General features: G+C 44.5%; 1 non-coding gene across 1 annotated transcript; it reads right to left on the bottom strand.

Moving 5' to 3' along the window:
• Positions 1–3,776: 3,776 nt before the first annotated feature.
• On the bottom strand, positions 3,777–3,851 carry Trnal-caa (transfer RNA leucine (anticodon CAA)). The gene has a single exon. It is a non-coding gene; the product is annotated as a tRNA-Leu (tRNA).
• Between the last annotated feature and the right edge of the window lie 655 nt (positions 3,852–4,506).

Raw genomic sequence — 4,506 nt, 5'->3', positions numbered from 1 at the left:
AGTCCTTTGCTGTCTGACAGAATTACAATGTCATCGGCGAACCTCAAAGTTTTTATTTCTTCTCCATGGATTTTAATGTCTACTCCGAACTTTTCTTTCGTTTCCTTTACTGCTTGCTCAATATACAGATTGAATAGCATCGGGGAGAGGCTACAACCCTGTCTCACTCCCTACCCAACCACTGCTTCCCTTTCATGTCCCTCGACTCTTATAACTGCCATCTGGTTTCTGTACAAATTGTAAATAGCCTTTCGCTCCCTGTATTTTACCCCTGCCACCTTCAGAATTTGAAAGAGAGTATTCCAGTCAACATTGTCAAAAGCTTTCTCTAAGTCTAAAAACGCTAGAAAAGTAGGTTTGCCTCTCCTTAATCTTTCTTCTAAGATAAGTCGTAGGGTCAGTATTGCCTCACGCGTTCCAACATTTCTACGGAATCCAAACCGATCTTCCCCGAGGTCGGCTTCTACCAGTTTTTCCATTCGTCTGTAAAGAATTCGCGTTAGTGTTTTGCAGCTGTGACTTATTAAACTGATAGTTCGGTAATTTTCACATCTGTCAACACCTGATGTCATTCAGATTGGAATTATTATATTCTTCTTGAAGTCTGAGGGAATTTCACCTGTCTCATACATCTTGCTCACCAGATGGTAGAGCTTTGTCAGGACTGGCTCTCCCAAGGCTGTCAGTTGTTCTAATGGAATGTTGTCTACTCCCGGAGCTTTGTTTCGACTCAGGTCTTTCAGTGCTCTGTCAAACTCTTCACGCAGTATCATATCTCCCATTTCATCTTCATCTACATCCTCTTCCATTTCCATAATATTGTCCTCAAGAACATCGCCCCTGTATAGACCCTCTATGTACTGCTTCCACGTTTCTGCTTTCCCTTCTTTGCTTAGAAGTGGATTTCCATCCGAGCTCTTGACATTACTTAACTATTATATAACAAAAACCTTGAGGTTTGCTGATGGCACAGCAGATCTGACCAAGACAGCGAAAGAGTCGGAAGATTAGATGTACGGAGTAGATAGTGTCTTGAAAATAGCTTTTAAGATGAATATTAACTAAAGCAAAACAAAGTTAATAAGATACAAACAAATTAAACCAGGCGAAGATCGGCTAATTATATTAGAAAATTAGACAACAGGAATAGCAAAAGAGTCTTGCTATCTGATATCTTGCAAAGTAAGAATCAATTTCCCCTCTAGCAGTGTAGATCACTGTGCAGAGATTTACGTAGATTATGTCCATACGTATTTCATGCGTTAGTGTTAGTAGTAACTCATATCTACATTCCATGTAGTGTTAATGCATATTGTTGAAAATAAACAGCCCCACCGGACACGTCTGCGCTCTGTGTTGCCAGTGCTTCAAAAGGGGTGTTGTGGGGGATCGATATAGCTTTCTGAGACACCCTGTTCTTGCTTCTTGTGACGTAGTGGTGTAGACAAGAGTGGAGAATCACCTGCTTGCTCTTCAGTCTGCAGACCCGCGGAGGAGGAAATAGCATGTCTTCTCTCGCGCTTCTACCACGTGCATCCCCCATCCCCCATCCCCCTTTTCATCCGGTTACATGCGTGGATGACAGTTTATCCCTTAATACGGTACTACTAAGATGTGGTACAAACATTTAATATTCTTGTTTAACCCAATTCATTTAAAGACAAACAATAATTTTATATCGCTAAAGCAACATTTTTAATAATCTGCGATTTTTTCATCCCCTGCAACGCCGGAACTATTAGTTCTAACGTAAAAAAAATGAAGAAGACCTTATTTGTTGGAAATTTAATGTAGTTTACTGTAAAGTGTTAAATGTAATTTTGCACTGGGAAACAGTTTCGATAGGTGCAGCGGTTTCCGAGTTATTAGAGATAAGCTTTAAGTAAGTGATCTTTGCCGGCCGGAGTGGCCGAACGGTTAAAGGCGCTACAGTCTGGAACCGCACGACCGCTACAGTCGCAGGTTCGAATCCTGCCTCGGGCATGGATGTGTGTGATGTCCTTAGGTTAGTTAGGTTTAAGTAGTTCTAAGTTCTAGGGGACTTATGACCACAGCAGTTGAGTCCCATAGTGCTCAGAGCCATTTGAACCATTTTTTAAGTGATCTTTAAACGCTCCTGCATCCCAAAGCTGTCACTCTAGGTACCAAGATTCTTAGTATTTTGTCCAGGACATTCCGTCTTAGTACTGTGCAAAAATCTGTGTCTACACGATTTTCCTCCCCTAAGCGATCTTTTTTGGTCTTCGTGACTGGGTTATTTTTCGGAGATGAAGAGACTTGCAGAGGACAGATTGACGTGGAAAGCTGCAACAAACACAACACCAACGCAAATAATATGTTAGCAACAGTAAATGCTAATATTCCTAAGATTTCCTGCACTTAACACATCTGTAAGCTCTAATAACCTCATAACGAACGTAGCAGAAATTGCTGTCAAATTAGAATTAGTAGTGCCTCTGCTTGCACCTTCAGCTCGGTGAGCACTGAAAAATTAGATAAAATTCACCATCTCTTCTTGCTGCAAACTTTCGAACAGTGGAATTGGCAGTAGAGGTACAGGTTGGAGCAAATAAAAGAGCCCGGAGAACAGAGATCCAGAGTACAAAGGAACACAGCAGAGGAAAGGAAATGCAATACTAACTTGACTATAGCAAATGTTGAAAGTGATCATCATTCATCTCTTGGCACTTTTGGTTCCTGGTCAGCAAGCTGATGAAGGCGGGTCCAAGCTGGAGTGCTGGAATAGCTGCAGTCTACACCGAAAGATTCTGCTGCTGTTCTTGAAGACTATGAAGGTTGCTGCGTTACACCTTAGACTGCCCACACAAAGTACTCACACACTGACAGATCGGGTGAAATGAGTGGCCAGCTAAGGCTGCGAACAAACTGACCTCTGCTAATAATTCTGTCCAGCGTGAAGATTGTGTAACTGTGCTCCAAGGTTCGGCCTTCTGAATGGGCAGCTGCTACATCCTGTTAGAAGTAAATATAGGTCTTTGCTTCCTCCGACAGTGCTGCCAGAAATGGTTTCAAAATGTTGGCAATGTAACGCGCCAATGAAAGAAGATGATCTAGTAATGCAGCGTGCAGACACTGCACAACAAAACCCAACCTTCCGACCATGTAATTGTGTTTCGTGCAAGTTATGCGAATTCTCCTCTGCGAAGTCCGCCTGCTTAGCTGGGTGGTAACGTGCTCGCCTCCCACGCATGCGAGCATGTGTTCGATTCCCGGTCGGGTTGGAGATTTTTCTCCGCTCAGGGACTGTGTGTTATGTTGTCCTCATCATCATTTCATGCTTATGACCGGCGCGCAAGTCGCCCAATATGGCGTCGAATGAAATACGACTTGCACTTGGCGGCCGAACTTCCCCGAATAGGGGCCTCCCGGCCAACGATGCCATACGCTCATTTCACTTTTGCCCTGCAAAGAACCTGTAACTCTGTTAGTTGACATAACCTCACGACATAACCACTCAGGTGAAACCAAGCTCCATCAGATAGAAAAAACAGATCCATGTTGAAGCCATTCTTTGTTATCTCAGTGGACAGACACTCACAAAACTGGAGGCCCTGAGGAGCACCTACTGGTTTTAATACCTGAATAGCAGACTCTCTCTAGGGATACATGTGCAGGGCCAGGTAGAGTATTCGTCCGCATGACCGACGTGATACGCCGGTCTCTTGCAACAGTCATTGGGTTGATTTCCAGAATGAGATTTTCACTCTGCAGCGGAGTGTGCGCTGATATGAAACTTCCTGGCAGATTAAAACTGTGTGCCCGACCGAGACTCGAACTCGGGACCTTTGCCTTTTGCGGGCAAGTGCTCTACCAACTGAGCTACCGAAGCACGACTCACGCCCGGTACTCACAGCTTTACTTCTGCCAGTACCTCGTCTCCTACCTTCCAAACTTTACAGAAGCTCTCCTGCGAAAGGCAAAGGTCCCGAGTTCGAGTCTCGGTCGGGCACACAGTTTTAATCTGCCAGGAAGTTTCATATCAGCGCACACTCCGCTGCAGAGTGAAAATCTCATTCTGGAAACATCCCCCAGGCTGTGGCTAAGCCATGTCTCCGCAATATCCTTTCTTTCAGGAGTGCTAGTTCTGCAAGGTTCGCAGGAGAGCTTCTGTAAAGTTTGGAAGGTAGGAGACGAGGTACTGGCAGAAGTAAAGCTGTGAGTACCGGGCGTGAGTCGTGCTTCGGTAGCTCAGTTGGTAGAGCACTTGCCCGCGAAAGGAAAAGGTCCCGAGTTCGAGTCTCGGTCGGGCACACAGTTTTAATCTGCCAGGAAGTTTCATTGGGTTGATTTGGTAGAACTCAGAACCATTTTCTGGTAAACTGCAGCCACATTTTCTGGGGTGCAGGACGTTTCGGAATATTTTTTGACTTGTTCAAAACAAATCGTGTCTGACGCCACTTTCGGACTAAGTGTTACATGATGCTCTTTGTTGGCACTCTGACCGTTTCCACGACTTTGTTGTCACGTAACTTTCCACAACGAACA

This window comes from Schistocerca serialis, chromosome 5 (assembly GCF_023864345.2).
Source record: "Schistocerca serialis cubense isolate TAMUIC-IGC-003099 chromosome 5, iqSchSeri2.2, whole genome shotgun sequence".
NCBI classification, from domain to species: domain Eukaryota; kingdom Metazoa; phylum Arthropoda; class Insecta; order Orthoptera; family Acrididae; genus Schistocerca; species Schistocerca serialis.
This window is presented reverse-complemented; position numbering and strand designations above follow the sequence as displayed.